This window comes from Cupressus sempervirens, chromosome 4, assembly GCF_028749045.1.
Source record: "Cupressus sempervirens isolate cs-2001-9-10 chromosome 4, ASM2874904v1, whole genome shotgun sequence".
Taxonomy (NCBI): Eukaryota; Viridiplantae; Streptophyta; class Pinopsida; order Cupressales; family Cupressaceae; genus Cupressus; species Cupressus sempervirens.
The window spans coordinates 573497169-573518769 of NC_143121.1; positions in this window are offsets into that span (position 1 = coordinate 573497169).

Below are 21601 nucleotides of genomic sequence, written 5' to 3' on the forward strand. Positions count from 1 at the left end.
GGCCCATTCCTAAAAGTTTGGTGAAATCCTCTAACAAGGTCACATTTAACAATGTGTTGTAGCCTTTAACAGGGCAGGCTTTTCACAGGGCAGACCATCAGAAGTGGTTAAAATCAATTGCGTAGTTATTTTGTGGGTATCATCCCCACCCCAATTTTACCTTCTTATTCCTAGAGGGTTTCTGGGTTATCAAATTCTTAGTGTTATGGTGTGATGCATGTTTACTTTTCTTAGTTGTTTCAATATTTAAATTGCATGCAAGATAAGTTCAGTTATGCACCATTAAGGATTTGTAGAGAAAAGAGAAAAAGTTTTATTATGGCATTTGGACCTTGAATAACTGATTCACCCCCCTCTCAGTTATTCTAAAGAATTATAACACTACTTAATGCTTAAATTACCACTTGACAGAGAAACTTTTGTAAAGTTTACTTTCATGGAAAAGGAATCTCATGAAAGTGGGAAAATACCTTGGGTGTTGATATCTAAAAACATTGACCTATTGATTGGCATAGGTGTTGATTTCAAATCTTCACACACTGATCAAATCCTTGTAGACCTACCATCTCCTTGAGGAGAAACAAATGAAATCACTGTTGTGATTTATTTTTATCATTCAAAAATTCTTATGACAGAAAATCAATCACAACACTTCAAAACTCACTTAGTCAAGAACTCATATATTCTCTCTTCATGCCTAAAACTTAACATAACCTTTAGATCTACATTACCAAGCTGAAAACTCTTTGCAAACATTTATATATAACTAATCTACATTGGTACAAGGATCAATTAGAGAGTTGCCACTCACAATTGTGAGAAAGATTTAAAACATGATTCATAGCATGACAAATTAGAATTGAACCTTCAACTTATGGAATTTGCAAATATTTAAACACTTCAAAGAGAGAAATCACTTTAAAACTATTTGTACTCTAAATTTATAGCAGTACTTTAAAAACCAAACCAACTAAATTGATTGAAAATAAAGCTTAGTAGCAACACAATTTACATTCAACCTTGAAAGATACTACTATCCTGAAAAAAATAACACTGGGGTGCATGATATTTGAGTAAGAAAGTTGGAAAACACATCAGATGACTTATTGCTGCAAATTTTCACACACTTCTCCTGCTATATTGAATCTCCTTCTTTCAAATTCTCAATGTTTCTCTACCATTTATATTCAATATAGTCCCTAGTAGAGTCATCATTTTGTTGGTGTTTTGAAACATTACGGGTTTCAAATTACCTCGATGAGAATATGACACATCTAGGGGCAGCTAGCTCCCATCCTTAACATGTCATTTTAGACACTGGGCCAACTATAAGGCTAGACCCTTCTTCTACTTCAGGGTTTGCAAAAATTAGGTAGGTGGACCTTAGATTCAATTATATGGTACCAATGCAAAACATATTCCTAAATCTAAGAAGTAGATTTAACCCTTATTTCTCTTATTAACTTATGCAATGGCATAGATCTGCACTAGCTAAATGCAAGACAATGCAATTCAAAAGCTGAGTGAGGGAAACACTTTTCAACTCTTAAACATGAAAGGGAAAAATGTTTGATTAATGATATTGAATTCAGAAAAACCCTAAATATGCAATAGTAAGAACAAATTGATCTTTTAGTTAATCAGTGCCTTATCTATTAGGAAATTCCATGAATCTAATGCATGCATCTGTGATATCAAAGATATATTTCATACACCAAGACATCAGATCTATCCTATCACTTTGTAAATCAGACATCAGTATTCATCCAGATCTCATTCTCATGAAATATCCTTCTCAACTAACTAGCAACCCTGTCAAACACATCAAGCATTTACTTGGCTTTTTGTTCCAACAACAAAACATATCTGACATACAAGCTTAAAGGGATGCAAATGGATCTCATCTCTTTATTCCTAGACCACATAAGACTACAGATTACTGAGATAGGAGACAAGAATTAGAATGAAACTAATGAAATTCTTGCTCATTTGTATTCATTTCTTTGAAACAATACATTCAAATGCATGAAATGAAAACATAAAAACACCTAATAGATTTGAACTTTCTATGTTATCTTCACTACTGCTATTTATACAAGAGAATTATGCTAAAGAATAGTGTGGTGTCATAGTGATGGGAACACATCAAAATTGGAACCAATAATGCTATCACAACAGTGAGTAGTTTTTCTCCAAAAACTGCAACCAACCCCTTACAATGTATGAGAGGAAGAAAGATATAGACAAAAAGTGAATTCTTGGATCTAATCTAAAGACAACATGTGTCCACTTGAAATTCTCTCCTTTGCAGTGAAAAGAATCTCTCTAATCTCTCTCCCCTTTGATCTGATTTGGTTTTCATTCATCTTCTGTAACTAACTTGAAACATCTCTTGTTCAATGATGAAAACCATTCTGTTTGCCCAAAATTTGAAAACCTCATGAAATGTTGGTAAAAATTTGGGTTTAAACTGAATAAAGGTGATCAAAATCAATCCCAACTACATTCTTACCATGTTTTACCAATCCTATAACTGCATTTTCAATTTTAGCTCATTTTATTGAGAAGGCCCCAAATTTTACATTTCTGCCTATAGCTCAAACCAGTGAGCACCTATACAAAAATTAACCTCATAATCAAAAATTTTGTCTTCTCCCAATTTTGGCGATATATAATATCACTATATTGACCTACAGGAAGCCCGCTGAATCTTGCTTTGAAAAATCTACCCTTGTTATGGCTCTGTGATTGAACTTAAAAAACTTCCAAAGTTCAAACTTTATAATAAACCATTTTTTCAATTTAAAACATGCATGTTACCTTCAATTTTGGAAAAAATGATTAAAATTTTGATATTTTAAAAAATTATTTTTCCTTCACCCTTGGATCTGGGCTCAAACTTTGTTTGACTAGGTTGCCACGTGGCAACATCTAATTGGCTGATGTTTGCACTTGGCACCATTTCATCTCTGGGTGGGTCCACCACCGTGTGGTAGCTTGGTGCTTGCTCGCATTTCTTAACCTCCTTGCAACTCCATATTACGAGCAAGCACCAGCTGCTCAATCTTGCCACATGGTGAAATCTGACGGCTCCAACTTGGCCTCTAGCTAATCTCCACACTACCACTTGTCATGTTCTAAATAGTCACCTGTACATGCCATGTCTCGAGCTGTGAATAGCCACCTTATTTCTCTGTCATAGCCAGCTACATCACCTCTAAGTAGGGCCTGTTGACACATTTCAACGAGGTGCTTTCTCACATTATTTAGCTATCGAACATCTTCATTTTGTGAGGATGTACCTACTGTACGATTTGGATACATGTCAGCATCTTGTGTGTCAGGTGCCATGTCATCGTGCGAGCATCTTTGTTCAAAACTTTGCCTATGATCGAATCTGGTTATCATCCACGTCTCGTCAAGTGGGCCCCTCCCCATGCATTGTGTTCCTTTCAAAAAGCTATGTCTTTTAGACATTCTCCTTTGTGAGTGCTTTGGTATTTAAAGAACTAAAATGCCCCTTATATAAGCAATGTTGGATTAACACCCCTTTACAGTTCTCCTTACGACTCTTCCATTATGCACTTTTGTCAGATTTGTCTCATCTGTCATTTGTCTTCCCAGGTCTTTGAGGTGATTTTGCATTTCAAAGCTCTAGAAATGGCCGCTCACATCAACCAGGCATTTATCTTGCAAGTCCTAAATTGCATCTTCAACATTCAAATCGAATGCATTCTAGATTAAAGAAGCTCTATTTCTCATATACCATGTCAACTTCATATGAAGAAAACAAGCAATGTCTATAAATATTTGTTTCTCCTGATTGTTTAGCCCATCAAAACTAATTATAAGTCTTTCCATTATATCCTTTGGCAAATATTTCCTAACCTTTTCTAGTTCTAACTCCCAAAAATGCACATCTCACCCATAAACATTGGTGCCCAAAACTTTAAGTGAGAGGGGTAAACCTCCATAGAATTCCACAAAGTTTCCAACCAATTTTTCATATGCAATGGGTGGATCTTGTCCGCAGAAAGCATGGCTATAGAAGAGCTCTCTATCATGACCCTTATTCATACCCTTCATCATGTATCATATATGAGCACCGGTTAACACACTTTGGACACGTGTTTTCAATTACTAGGCTACCTGGACTCAACATGTCCTTAAATAATAGACCACACAACTATTCCAGATGATCAATATCATCTAGGACTATAAGGAAATCCAAATGCCTTGTCCTTTCCAAATGATCCTTCAACTCTTCTACTCCTTCATCTATATTCTTAAAAATTTTATATTCATCAGAGATATCTTTGAAGAGCTGTGATTGCAAGTAGTGCAGTTCACCTTTGACATGTGATTCTCTCACATTAGAGAGGAAACATAAAGCATTGTAGCCTAAACGCTTCATATTAAACAATTATTCTGCTAGAGTAGTCTTGCTGGACCCTCCTTGTGAATATTGCCCCTATTATATAAAACTCTATTATTGGCCCTCAGAATCACATGGCTACTTTCTTCCTTGCAAACATTGATTTCTACACTTGTCTGAACAATAGAATATGGAAAACATGCCAAAAACATATATCACAAATACTCTAGGTCCTTTTCCATTGATATGATATTATTGAAATCTCATCATGAAACAAGAAAGCTTTTTCCCTCACCCTTGGATTTCATCTTGCTTTGATGGAATCCTTTTGACCAATAAGATTTCATGCCTCCTTTAATATTTTGGTGAATTTAGCCAGGCCCCAAAATGGGTCCGGTTATTTTTTTTTTGTTTTCAAACACTTGAACTGCAAAATTGACTCACTCATCCTCTAGCACTATTTTTGAAACAAATTTGACCACTGAAAGTGAATTTGAAACTCATTTTATATCTTTTAGAAAATTGTCAATTTTGCTTCAGGAGATCCTTTGACTGGCCTTAAAAACTAACACAAACCTCTGATCGGGCTCTAAAATCAAACATACTGATTCTTTGATCTGCATATTCCTACCCTGTCAAATCTCATCTCATGATGAATTCTTAGTCAAAAGATATTAACTGCCAAAGTTGACCTCTCTACACTCACTGCAAGAAAACATGTCAGAAAATAGTAAATTGTGTTCGGATTTGGTCTTGAAAACTGGGTAAACTAACGCTTGGGGGAAATGAAAACTGGGGTGTAGGTTCACTGTCATGAGGAGAGTATAAATATGTGATTTGGGCTCATGAAAAATATCAGGATGCAAATGGAAAGCATTGAAGGTGGGCTACATAGAATTTGTAGACTGGAAACACTGGTAGAAAAACAATTTTTGCTAATGGAATGGACCTGGGAAAGTGTGTATATGGATTTGTCAAGATTTGAAAATTGGCATACTTGAAGTATTTTCAGAGTACAACACAATGGTACAATATTTTTGATCTCACCTATCACGAATTTCAAGTTATGATATCACGAACAAGGGTACTGACAAATCTGCACATTTTAACACCAGTAAAAAGTTACAAGTTGCGTTTGGAATCACATTCAAAAATTGATCAAACGAATTTGTCATAAGCTCAAAATTGAAACATGGTAAATCTCTAACCTCTAAAATGCAACGCAAAAAGAATTTTCTCATTTTTTTCAACTAGGTCAAAGTTATAGCAAGTCAAATAGGGCTTCCTAGAATTTTGAACAATTCACATTAGCATGACAACAATAAATGACCAACTTTGAGGGATTCAAAACCTAGATAAATGGATTTGAAATGACTCAAAATCTGAAACATAGACTCTCTAATATGGACACTAAACACTTCCAAAGTGGCGAGTCATGAAAAATTACTAGGTACGAGATATTCACATGCAAACATAGCCTCCTGTTGCTGTTTGACACATAGCAAAAATGTAGAATTGACAAATGCTCAAAATGGGACTTCACAAAATAGCTTGGAATGGAAATTTATCTTCATTGAATACTTAAGTGCATTGAATGAAAGGTGCTAGAAGCATTAAACACCTCATGGGTCTCAAATGGATATTCAGGTACATGTGCATTTAAAAGCATTTATAGGCATCATTTTCTCAATGGTACTCAAAATCAAGGCTTTGATTTTGAGTCCCAACAGTACACTTGTTATCTTCATGGTGTACGTGTATGGTTAGATCTTAAGGACTTATTGGGTTCTTGGTTATCTTCATGGTGTGTGGAGATAATTCTTCATGGTGTGTGGAGATGGTTGTATCTTGAGGATTAATAAGGTTCTTGGTAAAGGTGTGGTTTATTCTTTTATTTGACATGTTATCCTTGGTGTTAGGATGGTTTCATTATTATTTCATGGTATACTCTTGATACACATTCATATTTTTGACATGTTATAGTATGTTCATATGGAGCATGTTATCTCTTTGGTTGAGATGGTTAGATCATGTTGTCATGTTTATGTTCCTAAGGCCATGGATGGAACTTTGACTATGATCTTGGTTTAGTTTCTTGATATCGAGTACATTGATCATAACCTGGATACTTCATGATATTGCTATGTTGCATTTGGAGTTGGCATGGATTGATTGGTTACAAGTGCCCATGGATACTTAGAGACAGTGGTGATGCTAATTTCTCTTGGATTAGAGATGTGTCTATTGGGACGGTTGATGGTTTTAGCAAGAGAGTCTGAGGGAATTCACCAGATATGGACTTGAGAGGAGGTTGTTCTTAGATGATTCCTGGTTGGAGACTTGGATATCTTGATGAGCGTTCTGATTCCCCACTCTTGGTCTACTCAATTGTTTTTTCTACTTGAGAAGTATAGCCCATTTTTTTGCTTAGGTGTATTATATTTATGCTTGTCTTTCATGGATATGGATCTTGAGCTATGGTACATGAGTTATTTCTGGAGGGTTCATTTGAGAGATGGTTTAGCATTTCTTATCTCCATATGCATATGTTGTTATGTTGGTTGAGTTTAGGAGATGGTTTTATGTTGAACATATTCCTTGGTTTAGGAATGGTGTATGAGTTTGATCTTCTTGTGAGAGGCTTACATACATGATGATTTATATAGTATGGTTTGGGTGTTGTTGAGGCTTCTTGATTGGGGCTATATGGGGGAGATCATACTTGCATAGTTTACATCTAGAGGTGTGTGTAGAAGGACATGATAGAAGTTATGATTTGCATAGTTTCTCTTTGGTCTTGGTTATCTTCCTAGATGTTAAATTTTTTTTACATTGGATTTAAGATTGGTTAGAGATTATGATCACTAGTTTGTGCTCATGTATGTCATGTGAGAGATGACATGGTTATTCATTTATCTCTTTCCTTTGTTGGTTGTGGATAACTTGGGAGAGCATTGGAGATTTTTTAGGAGAGTTGTTCTTGCAGTTTATTGGTTTATGTGTTGTGGATGTCCTTGAAACTGCATGGATTCACTTCTTTGAGATGTTGTGAATGAATTGGTTATAGATTTGACATTATCTTTTGCAATGGGAGCTTCTTGGTATATATGTGGTAGCTATTGCTCTTGAGGCTTGTGATTGCAAGTTATAGATTGGATATGTTGACAATGTGAGACTCACTTGGCACTTCATGTGGGTGCTATTTCAGTTATGGATATTTTGACAACTATGGATAGATGTGATTACCTTTGGATTAGGTTTTTTGTGATTGGAATTTCAGTTGGTACATAATTTTATGATCTTCTAATGTGACATGTTGGGTGACTTTCTCTTTGGATGGCTTCTATGTATGTCTAGTGGTGGTGGCATAATAGGAGGTTGAATCATTTATGTTTGAGATGTTGGATAATTTAATTTTATTGCGGGTACTAGGATGGAGCATTTCATGTGCTTTGATCCATAATGGTGGATGTGCTAGGAGGGATTATTCCCTTGTTCATTTATGTGGCTATAGATTGACCCTATGAAATGTATACAACAAGGGGGGGATTGTTGAGATAATGGGTGTTGCACACATTGCATAATATTGTTATGTTTTATTATTTTATTTTATGTAATTTTTCACCTAGATGGACATGCAACATGTAAAGATTTTCATGGGATATACTTGATGAGTTGTATTGTAACATTGTGATAATCAGGGTAAACTTTAAGAAAGCCACCTCCAAAAAAATATATAAAATATTGGCCAATCTTCATTATTTTGAAAAGAAAAGAAATCTATTGGTGAATCTCACGATTTTCTATTCTAAATATGATTAATATTGGTGATTATTTTTGAATCATAATTTTTTATATAAAATATTGATGAATCTCAATAATAATAGGAAGTTCATTAATCGCCATGGAATATTAAAAATGAAAATTGAACATTTTTTTACCTCTTGGAATATTATGAGGATTGTTACATATACTTTAAAACAATATTGAAAACTAAATTTTGGTGATATATCCCTAAAGTAACTAATAATTATGATAATGCTTGGTCAGTTAAATTTAATTTCTCCAATAATATATTATATTTAGGTGACTCAAGTTTAATCATGTTATGAATATTGTGGCAAATATTTGAGTTTAAATTTTTCAATAAAATAAATTATTGAGTGATTTTAAATATTCCAGAACTAATTTTATAAAACTATGGTGATTTAGGTTGTATCAAATCTTAAATTATTAGCCAAATTACTAGCCAATTTTTTTTTCTAAAATTAGCCAATTTGCAAATATTAGCCACTAAAACATGCCTTGGTGATAATATTTCATGTAATTATTCAATATGTGGGAAAAGAATTAAATTTCCAATATTAAAAGTGGGGTTAGTGGGTTAGGTAGCACATGGTTTTAGTACATGGTTTATGTAATACTACTTGGTGGTTTTGTGGGACTTGCTACTACATAAACAATCACAAGCATAGTTGTTTGTGTGATAAGACAAAAGACAAAAAGGGAAAGAGTTAAGTGGGACAAGGCTTGACAAGTTAGCCAAGGAAGCATTTGTGAAGGTTGGAAGCATGGCATGGGATGAGTGGATTCATGCTTGTTCACATGGATTGCTTGGGTGTGGCTATGGCTTTAAAGACTTCCATAGTTTTATTGCAACAATATTTTGGCTAAATAATACATAGTGATGGATACTTTTAGAGGCTTTGTTTTTTTCCCTCAATGAGGGTTTCCTAGGGTATATCTTGTGTCACAATTTTTTTCGGTATGTTGTCTATTTTTTTCATGTGGATTTCAATTGTATATTTATTTCAAATCTATTATGGGTTATGTGAAAATAGTTATATTCTTTGTTGCAAGTTTCCTTACACTTGGGAGACAAAGGAAAGTTGGAAGGTAATGAGTGTTAACCGAGCTCACTCCATTACCAAAGAGAATTCAAAGATGGAAGTGTCTACCAAGTTCACTTAGGAGACAAAGAAAGTCTGCATGAAAACCAGTGTTAACCAAGCTCACTTGATTAATAAAGAAAAATATGTTTGGTTAGTGTCTACTAAGCAGGGTTGCTAACAAAGGATTTTCTTGTTTTGGCTTATTGAGTTTAATAGTTTTGTCTGATGTTTTTAATTGACAGAGGAGATGAATATTAATTATTCAAAGTTGTATTCAAGCCAAATTGATTGTGTATAAGATATAAATATAAGGTCAAGTTATGAGATTGAATGTGAATAAGTGAATATAAGAAGATGCTTAGAGGAAGTGAATTGGAAGGGTAAGCATAATATCATTGTGGAGTTGCAAAGATACATTTGATAAAAAAAAATCAAGTATTCAAGATAGAATTGAGATCTGAAATCATAAAAAATAATTTTTCCTCAACAATCAAGTCATATCATTGTTACTCTCTAACCATTGTAGTGGTGAACTAAATTTCTTAATAGAGTTGGCTTAACTGCCATTTGTAAATCCTCTAACAAGGTGGCATTTGAAGACCTCTAACAAGGCCACTCCTAATAGGGTGATTAAATACCTTAATAGGGTCACACCTAATAGTGTGTTTTCTAACCTTTAACAAGGTTGTCTCCTAATAGGGCTCACTTCAGAAGAGTGAAAATTAGTAACTAGTTACAATTGGTGGGTTTTCCCAAATTGGGTTTCCACATTAAATCTTGGTGTCAATTGTGTTCATGCTATTTACTTTATGTATGCAAGTAGGTTAATTAAATTTAGTACCATTACATATCTAAAGATCTAAATGCTTATTAATTACCATGTTACAATTGATTTTCAGTGTTTGTTGAGTTACATCATTTGCTAGTGTAAATTGAGTGCCTATTTTTTTGTCAAGTTATAGTAGAATTTAGTTTATTAAAGTTTATGTTTTAATTATGTTGACATCTAAGGGATCTAGGATTTATTTTTGTAGTATCTTATTCTACCTAGATCTCAATGAAAGTTCACGTTTCATTTCTCAAGTAGAAGAAAGCTAGTTATGGCATAATCACATAGACAAGAAAGAATAAGAGAGTAGGAGGCATTCCTAGTTTGAGGAAACCTGATATGGGTCTATAAAAAAATTTTCAAATTGGAAAGATGGGTAAGACTAGTTTCAAAAGAAACAACTATCATTTAGAAGAAGTCTTGGAGATAATACATATAGACCTTTCTAGAACTATAAACATAGAGAGCTATAGTGGAGGTAAGTATTTCATTTTATTTGTTGATGCCTATTCTATAATGATGACTACAATGTATTAATTATAGACTATAATGTATTAAAAATAAAAATTAGAAGCTTTTCAAAAGTTTTTATGGTATCTAGCTAGAGTTATGAAAGAGATAAGAAATAATTTAAAGTGTCTAAGGTTAGATAGAGGAGGAGAATTCATCTCTAATGAATTCAATGAATTTTGCATTGAGAAAGGAATAAAAAGAAAAGTATTAGCCCCTAGTATACCTCAATAGAATGGTATAGTAGAAAGAAAGAATAGATCTATCATGGATTGTGTAAGAACCTTGAAGATAGAAAAGAATGTTGTAGTCAAATTCTAGAAGGAAGCAATTAGTGCATCAGTTCATACCTTAAATAGAGTTCAGCTGAAGAAAAACTCAAATCAAACACCTTATGAACTATGGTATGGCTATAAACCGAATGTAAGTTACTTGAAAGTATTTGGTAGCAAATGTTATATCTTGAAGAAGTCTAGGAAAGGTAAATTTGATGTCAAACATGATGAAGACATATTCCTAGGGTACTCCTACACAAGTAAAGCCTATAAGTGTTTTAATCTAACTACTTATAAAATCATAGAAAGTGCACATGTGAAGATTGATGAATTTGTAGAAAAGAGTAAAGAAGAGATCAACAAAGAACCTGAGGATTATAAAAGGTTTGTGTGCCATTAACTTGATACATATCCTAATCTAACTAGAAGTTAGAAAGCTTCACCTCCTGAGTCCCAAAAATCTCTAGGAGTACTTGAGTTGTAGCTAGTGCAACCTAAGTGACAGCCTGAGGGACTCGAATCATCTGAAGCACCTAATTTACAACAAGTTGCTATTGAGTTATCAGAAGGACCCAACTCATAGATAGTGGGACCCAAGCTTGATTTAAAGATCATGATGAGCTATGTGATACAAGCTCTAAATCAAAAATACCTATATTAGCAAGATATGTTAGAAGGCACCATGCACCTAAGAAAATCATTGGAGACAAATCAAATGGTACAATGACAAGGAACAAATTGAAAGGTACATTTTTTCTTACTAAGTTTGAACCCATAAATGTTAAAGATGCCTTGAATAATAAAAGTTGGATTGAAGAAATGAATGAATAGATAGAGAAGATAGAAAGGAATAAGACTTGGACTCTTGTTCCTAAACCCAAGGATAATAATGTGATTGGCACAAAGTGGGTGAGAAGTTTCAAGAAATAAAGCAAGGTTAGTTTGCAAAGGTTATTCTCAAGAGAAAGTTATTGAATATGATGAAATTTTTACTCCTATTACAAGATTAGAAGGTGTTAGAACATTACTTGCATATGTAGCAAATAAAAGTTTTAAAGTGTATAAAATGGATGTGAAATCTACAATTCTTAAATGGAATTCTAGAAGAGAAAGTCTACATTGAGAAACCTGAAGGTTTTGTAGATCCTAGCAAAAGAGATATGGTTTGTAAACTAAAAAAAGCATTATATGGTGCCAAACAAGCTCCTAGAGCTTTGCATGAAAGACTTAATAATTATTTAATAAATATTGGTTCTCAAAGGAAAAATGATAACAAAAGTCTGTACATCAAAGAAGGACCAAAGAAGGAGATATTGCTAGCAAAGAGTTTTATGGATGATATATTGTTTACTGGTTATCATGACCTATGTAAATCTTTTTTTTAAAGAAATAAGTAAGGAATTTGAGATGTCAATGTTTAGAGAGATCAAATTCTTTATTGGCTTGTAAATTCAAGAGAAGAAAGATGGTATTTACATTACTCAATCTAAGTATATCAAGGAAATACAGAAGAAATTTGGTATGAAGGATTCAAGACCTATTGGAACACCTATGTCTATTGGACATAATGTTTTCAAAAATGATGATTCTAAGGAGGTAGATCAGATCACATATAGATCAATGATTGGTAAACTATAGTATATTGTACATATTAGGGTTGGTATTGCTCTTGCAATTGGTATGGTGGCAATATTTTTAGCTAATCCCAAAGAAAATCATATGATGTGAGGTATATAAAGGATATTGAAGATTATGGCTTATGGTACAAGAAAAGAGGCAATTTAGATTTAAAAACCTTTACTAATGTTGATTGGGTAGGAAGCATTGATGACAAGAAGAGCACCAGTGGTGGGACATTCTTTCTTGGTAAAAGACTAGTGTCTTTGACAAGAAAAAAGAAGAATTACATCTCTCAGTCAACAATAGAGGCATAATATGTTGCAACAATAGTCAATTGTTCCAATATTGTTTGGTTCAAATAATTGTTGGCAGGTATGAAGGTAGAGATCAAGGATCTAGTGGTTATCTTCTGTGATAACACTAGTGCAATCAACATATCAAAGAATCTAGTGATGCATACCAACATCAAGCACATTGCAATAAAACATCAATTCTTGAGATACTTAGTGCAAGAAAAGGAAGTAAGGTTGGAAATGTGAATACTAAAGAAGGAATTACAGACATATTCACCAAACCATTACCTAAGGATACATTTTTGTATCTAAGAGGTAAGTTAGGGGTCATTAACCTATTTGAAGCTCACTAAAAAGAATTTAGTGATGCATCAACTAGAATCTGTTAAAGATTAGTCCAATTGATGCAATATTGAAAGAGAAAAATTGAATATGAATTTGTACTTAAGGTACACTAGAGACCACATTGTTCATAGTCTTTGGCATTGGATATCAAAGAGAGAGAGAGTTTTTATGTCATCATTCTATGAAGAGATCTTAATAGAAGAGAGTTTTTGATGTCATGTGGACATGTCAAAGAGGGAGAAAAGTTGGAGTTATTTGAAGAATTTGTTCACAAATTTTTAGTGTTGATATTAAAGAGGGAGAGTTTTCTATTAGAAGAAGATGTTGAAGATAGAAGTTTTTGCTGATCAAAGGAGAAGACTAAAGATAGAGGCAGTTCTCATGGATGAGAATCAGAATCAAACTAAGGATATTTTTCCTTACTTTATTTTTCTTTTTAATTTCATTGTATTATGACATGTTGTGTTCCCATCAATGCCAGAGAGGGAGATTGTTGAAAATAATTAATCAATTATATATTATCTTTGATTTGACACAAAATGTCATACATTCACCAATCAGTGTCTACCCAAATCACTTGGGCGATGAAGAAAATTCTCTATGTTCACCAATTATTCTAGTGTTTCCCAAGTTCAAATGGAAGTGTCTACCAAGTCCGCTCCAGAGACAAAGGAAAGTTGGAAGTTAAGGAGTGTTAACTGAGCTCACTCAGTTACCAAAGAGAATTCACATATTAAAGTGTCTACTTAGTTCACTTAGGAAACAAAGAAATTTGGCATGAAAACCAATGTTAACCAAACTCACTTGGATAATGAGGGAAAATATTTTTAGTTAGTGTCTACGGAGCAAGGTTGGTTAATGAAGGATTTTCTTGTTTTGGCTTATTGAGTTTAATAGTTTTTTCTAATGGTTTTAGCTAACTAAGGAGATGAATATTAATTATTCTAAGTTGTATTCAAGCTGACTTGATTGTGTACAAGAGATAAATATAAGGTCAAGTTGTGGGATTGAATGTAAATAAGTGAATATAAGAAGATGCTTAGAAGAAGTGAATTGGAAGGGTAAGAAAAATATCCTTGTAGAGCTACAAAGATATCTTTGATAAAAAAGGATCAAGTATTCAAGCTAGAATTGAGATTTGAAATCAAAAAAGATAATTATATAGTATTAAAGTCCAAACAAAAATAGAAATAAGGAAAACTACAAAAAAAAATAAAGAAGCCACATGAATCTTTTTACAATCAGGTCATTTAATTGTTACTCTCTAGCCATTGTAGTTGTGAACTAAATCTCTAAACAAAGTTTGCTTTACAATGATTTGTAAATCCTCTAACAAGGTGGCATTTCTACTTGACATGTCTTGAAGACCTCTAACAAGGCTACTTCTAATAAGTTGTTTAAATCCTTTAATAGGGTCACACCTAGCAATGTGTTTTGTAACCTTTAACAAGGTTGGCTCCTAACAGGGCTCACTTCAGAAGAGTGAAAATTAGTAACTAGTTACAATTGGTGGTTTCTCCTAAATTAGGTTTCCAAGTTAAATCTTAATGTCACCCATGTTTGTGCTATTTACATTATGTAAGTAGAAAATCTAATTAAGGATAATCACATGAAATATTTATTGATCTAAATGCTCAATAGTTATCGAATTATAGTTGATTTTCAGTGCTTGTCAAGTTATAACATTTGCTAGTGTAAATCAAGTGCTTGTTTGTTTTCCAAGTTACAATAGAATTCAATTTATTAGAGTTTATGTTTCAATTGTGTTAACATCTAAGGGATATAGGATTTATTTTTGTAGTAACTGATTCATCCCTCCCCTCTCAATTTCTCCTCTTATATTTCCAAAAGATGAAGTATCCAAGGAGGGAGAAATACTAGAAGAAACTCATGAAAATCCTCGAGATATAGAGGCTAGGTCCTTATCCCCAAAAAGTACAAAGACTCCAATTGAAGATCTTCCTCCTTAGTAGAAGACTCCATAGAGAAGTGATAAGGGAAAGGATCCTCTTGTAGAACCAACCACTTTAGCTAAATGTATGTCACCTATGGGCACTATAATAGAATGGCAAAAGAGGGAGGTTATGTTTCATTAGAAAAGTCAACTAAAGTTGACAATAGATAAAGGAATAAAGGAGCTAATTAAAGAAGTGAAGAGGCCTAAGCCACCTAAGGGCAAGTCAAGAACACTGGCCTTCATAATGAAGAATCAAGACTAGGACCTTCTTGCACTTATCGCCATTCCTCCTCCTCATGTTGGCACTGAAGAAACCACTCCAAAAAATTACTAAATGAAGGAGATCATGGTAGGCAAGCCCACGATAGGCACCACTAAAGTGATGATTACCATAGGCATGAGGAGTTGTTTCAGCACATACATTAGGATGAAGCTAAATTGATAACAATGCATAAGGAGAATGAGCTACTAAGAGACTACTTGAATGTAGTAGTGGGCCCTATTGACTTGGAAAATATAGAGATCACTCTTTTAGTAGCACTAGGAAAAAAGAAATCTTGAACATAGTTCTACTCATTTTTGGAGGAATTTTAGAAATGGAATGAAATTTTTGAGCAGAAAGAGTGCATATAATATATAGGGCAATTGAACCTATTGCACCACATCTAGTCAAGTGTCGACAAGTTGGTTTTTATAGTGAATCAAGATTTTGGGTTGATGGATGAAGTACATACCTAGGCCAAGGACTTACATGCATTGAAATCAATAAAAGGCCAAAGGTACCATATGTTTATGGAGGTATATTTTTTTGAGGAGCTTAATAAGATCAATGATTGGATAGAGAAAATATTGGCAGGTAATAAGGTAATGGAGGGATTGCATGAGGAAATCCAATAGAGCTTAAGAGCAATTTTTGGAAGCAGAGAGGTACTATAATGTTGTCTCCCTTGAGATTTTCAAAGATGAGTCCAAAACCAAGATTTTTGCATTACAATTAGTAGTCCAATAATTTAGAGGAACATTTGAAGAAGATTCATCAGAAGATGACATCAAACAAGCGTTGAAAATCAAAGAAGCATTGTTGGAACTAGGCACCAAGCTTGAAGATTTTGTAGGTACAAGGATTGAAGTCAATAAGTATTTACAAGTAGTAAAGAATAACTATGAGGCTTTAGATTTACTAGAAGCTGGTCAAGTGGTTGAGATAATTGAGAAATTTGTGAATAAACATCCTAAAATTATTTTGGTATAAAGGGGAAGAAAACCAAGATGTTGGAAATTAAGTTTTGACACTTAGAAGATTATTTTTTATTTTTTTGGAACCTATCACCAAGGTGCATAGGTGCATTTTTCACAAATGTGCACTAACATTCTTGAAGAAGAAGTAGTTTGTCGATAGTTAATTGCTAGTTCCTAATTTAGAGCATTCCATGCTTTAGAATTGTATTTTGACAATAGTTCAACTCCAAGAAATGCCTAAGGAATTTTTAGATCCTATTTTTAGAGCTTCCTGAGACTTCCAGATCATCTCACAGCTTCCTTCTTCTTATATTTTTATTCTTTTATTCTTTTGTGTCACATAAAGGCTCATGAAACCATTAATGGATATAAACAAGGGTGGAGACCTACTCAGCACCATTTAGAGAGTCAGTTTGTATATAATTAGATTTTTTCATTATCATTTTTTACTTTAAGTTTGCATTTTAAGAGCTCTCACTCCTAACACAAAGGGGGATATTATTTCTTATAAATACATGGATGTAATATGTACTCCAAGCCATTTTTTGATGCAATAATATATGCTATTGGTTCTCTCATTCTAAGTGTAGTTATTCTTGCTAGAGTGTGTTGTTTTTGTGAATGCATGTTCATGAATAATAATAGACCTAATGGTTTTATTGTGTTGTTATGATTGTGTGATTTTTTAGTTCTATCATTTGCATTGTGTTAATAAATTCCTTTATTATGACAAATTACAAAAAGGATCATCTATTGTTATTTCATAGAATATTGTCTTGCGTGAGTTTTAGTGGCCTGACAATTTGATGAAATGTGAAACATATTTTGGTTTATATTGAGTTCCCATCGATTATTGCATCAATGGAGTTGAGGAAGAATTGCTCCTAATTTCATTGGTTTCGTACCTTATCCCATGTTTTTACCTTGGTTTATGTCCATTAGGAATTTCCCTTTCTAGTTATTTTCTTTAATCTCTTGTTACCCTATCCTTGTATACCCTATCTTTGTATTTTATTTTCTAACACTTGGTTAAAATAGGAATCCATATAGTTGCATCTATAAATTGCATTCATCATAAAACAAAAAATACAAAAAAAAAATTCTCTTTTGTGGTTAAGTTTCAAACAATAATGGATCAATCAGATTGTTTTGAACCAACAAAGGCTTCCTCTTGAAAGTACACATTTATCTTCAATTGAGAGAACCAAATTGGTTATAAGAATACTTAAAACCTTAGAGTTGGTCCTTGATCAACTTTTTAAGGGATGGATCCAAGAGAATTCTTGTCATTCAACATCATGCAAAGTGACAACTCAATAGTTACCATGAAAGAGAAGGAGAAATACAACTACTATTCAGATCAAGAAATAGACAAAATGTAAGAAAGATGGATAATACATCAAAAGTGATAAATCAATGAGAGGTGTTGCCAAATAGTCAAGGAACTCAGAAGTTTCATATTTCATGAGCTACATGAGTGAGAACTAGAGTAAAACTATAAAGGGATATTGTTCGACACTAAGATGATAATTAGAATCAAACCAAGGATATTAATGAAGATCTAATACTAAATATAAAGGGAGATGCGCTATGCTCCACATATTTTGGATTGCATGGTAATTAGAGTTTGTGTCATCAATGCCAAAGAAGGAGATTTTTGGAAAGTACAATTGGAACAATTATTATGTTGCCATTGATATCAAGCCTTAATTAGTAAGACAATTTTCTATTTGAGTATATAAGGCCATATCTAGATGATTAATGAAGAAGATTTTCGAGAAGACATAACAAAAGAACCTAGAGAAAATGTTGAGCTATGAGAAAGTACAAAGAGGACTTAATCAGTTAGAATTTGATAAGAAAGTGTGATCATTTGATCATACTAAAATTGAGGAAGATAGTTGTAATAAAGCCTAGAAGAAGTGATCAAAGAATAACCAAATACATAGGCTTGATCAAGTAAAAGAGTAGAAGATTAAGGAACTTAAAGTTTAAGTCAAGCAATGCCAGTGTTGATTGAGTGCCAATATAAGCCAAGTAGATGTAGTGTTGACTGAGCATCAATATTAAAAGCATCACTAAATGTGTTGAACATAATAGTTAGTAGTTTGCGCACTTGAACACAATTTTTGTTGAGGGACAACATTTGGTAAACTATGAGGAAATCATGATTCCCAATTGACATAGTTAATTTCTTGGAATATGGAAAGTGTGTTCAAGGTACATATAAATAAGTTAGATTATTTAATGTAAATAAATTTTTAGGTAATAAATCAAAGGCCTAGATTCCAAAAGAAGTTTCTATAAAAGAAGAAGATGAATAAGAAGGTAGAAAATTTCTTTGTATGTGTTGAACATAGTCATAACCCTAAGATCTATGATGATGTTTAAGTGAAAAAGATCAAAATCACCTATTAAAGGAGGTTCAAGGGCTAACCTAATAAGATTGGATAATTTGTTGATTCTTTGATAGCAAAAATTGAGAAAAAGGCTGAATAGTGAAGAGCTATAAAGAAGGATGATTGCTTGAAGGGATGCCATAAGAATCAGTAATGGAGATGACAATGGAGGCCAACCACTAGATCAACATATGAGTCAATCTATAATCTATATTTACAAGAGTGAGTTGCATTCTTTAGATCAAACCTACTATCACTTACTAACCATTGTGTCAATCCCAAAATCTTTTAATCAAGGTTAACCTATCTGTCATATATAAATCTTTTATTAAAGATGACATTCTAAGGAAATGTTCTAAATTCCACTAACAAGGTCACTTTTAATAGGGTGATTAAATCCTTTAACAAGGTCACATTTAACAGTGTGTTTTTTAACCTTTAATAAGGTTAGCTCCTAACAAAGCTCACTTCAAAAGAGTGAAAAATTGGTTACATGACTAGCAATTTTTTCCAAATTGGCTTTCCACGTTAAATCTATTTACAACTTGTGTTGATTTCATTTGAGATGTTTTACTATTAATGTTTTATATTTTTCAAGTTTGTCATTATTAAGATAATGGACTACTACTTTATATTACGGTTATTTAGAGACCAAGCTTTTGAATGTATTAGAAGTCTTTAAAAGTTCAATTGGTACCTCTAGACTTGAGGATAACTAGGTTATCCCCTAGTTATTATAAATATTCTATATATGTATGTATATATATAGTTGAATATTTTTCATATCCCTTTAGGTGAAAAGACACCACTCTTTTAAATAAACATCATTATTAAAATCCAACATTACCTTAGTTTATGTAATTAACTACCGTTTTATAATTTTTTAGGGATATTAGTGTTGGAAGTCTTATTGGGAAACATATTGAGAGTGGGGCTGAATGAGGATCTATAAAACTTTTCACTATTAAAACAATATCTCAATTAAAGTACATTAATTCCTAATCCATATCATATCTTAGATCTAATTCCATATAATCATAAAATTGTAATGTTGAAATTGAAATCTATCTAAGCATAAAATCCATTAAAATATAAACACTTACTATTGCCACAAAATCTTGCACAATTGCCAAAAAATTTGACCTAAAGGAAACCTTGTAAAACATGGACACAATCTCTAAGTTGTGGGACTTGAACAATGAGATTGAGTCTCTAGAGAAGGTTAGTTTCCTTACTATCAGGGTGCACCTAACTACTTCTTGAAAGGAAAAGGGAGAAGGAATACATGAAAGGAAACTACCTAATCTAATCTAGAGCGGGTGATACACCAAATAATACATTCAATCTTATGTCTTCCTAAAAAATGCATAGCTCATCAATATAATCTCAACACATACATATTCAATTTTTGCTGACTCAACAACTATATGCATATTAGAAACCAAAAGAATGCTATAAGGAAGAGAGTTCACTCTATATCATTTGAAGGTCAAATAGATATAGTAATATTGTTGAAGAATAAAGACAATACATTAACATAAGGCAAGAAGGCATTCCAAAGTATATTAATGGAAGAAAGAGATGCAACAGAGACTTATATTAATTTAGAGGCAAAGGGAATTATAGTAACAAAGTATAGAATACTATTGCTATAGAATTAGAGAAAAGATCAACCCTTAGAAAGGGTACAAAATTTTCTTCTATAGCTCAAGCATAACTTAGAAAAATTCCACTCAAAGCTAAGAATGAATTACTACCATCAAGTTGCAAAAAAATATCAATGCTGATCCAAAAGGATTTGATCGGGTGCATGTTGATATGCAGAAATGTAATCCCTAAGTGCATATTCAATCTCTGAAGGGATAGAAATAGCGATCATAATTGAAAGATTAGGTAGATGGATAACCCAAAGTAGTAGGAAGATAGAAGATACATTCACTAGGCATGAGTAACACAAAAGAGTAGTTGCAAATGATCGTAAGATTAATCTAGTCATTAAAGAGTTGTTATCTTGTGTTCTTGATCATTGCCAAATCAGATATGTCAGCAAGTCAAGTAAATTTGATTATCTAATCTTGCCATGTGACCCAATGCCATTTAAATATTCTACCACCTTGCCCCAACTTTTTAACTTTATGTTGACTTGTGCTTATCACCCTATTTCTAGCTTGAACCTTGGGTTAGCATTTAAACCTTGCAAAGAAGCAAACACAAAATTGACTGTGACCTTTTGACCCATCACATGATTGCATCCAAACTTTTAACTTTGATGTTTAACCCCATGAATATGCAATCCATAATTTTTTTCAGCTTTTCTTTCATGACTATTATTTAGTGATTTAACCCTATAGAAAAGAGAATGGAGACATTTTCCACTTAACAATGAAAACCCTAGGTTAGGCCTAACCCTCTATGACCAAGAGATGAAGGAAGCTCATGCATGGGGTCCACTAAGATGCAAGAAATGAGGTTGTAATCTCACATGAGGTAAACTTCATGCATCTCTAGAAAGGGAGAATATGATAGTCATTGATCCTAAAAAATCTAATGGTAGAGATCAAAACTAAAATTGCCCTTGATTTTCATACGATCACCACTTGGACCCTTGAGGCTTTTTGAAGGAATGTGTCAATTCAATTTCTCTTTCTTTATCAGATGAATAATTCCTTTGAACACTAATTAATCATAACATTTTCATACCTCACAACGATGCAACCAGTGAACCTTTGGATGCTCCTTCGCATGAGACATGTCAAATGAATATATACTTTTCTTTATCGATTAACACATAAATCTCACTCAAAGACCGGCCTTACCATTTCTTGCTAACTTTACAATCCTTTCTAGAGCATACCACATGTCAAACA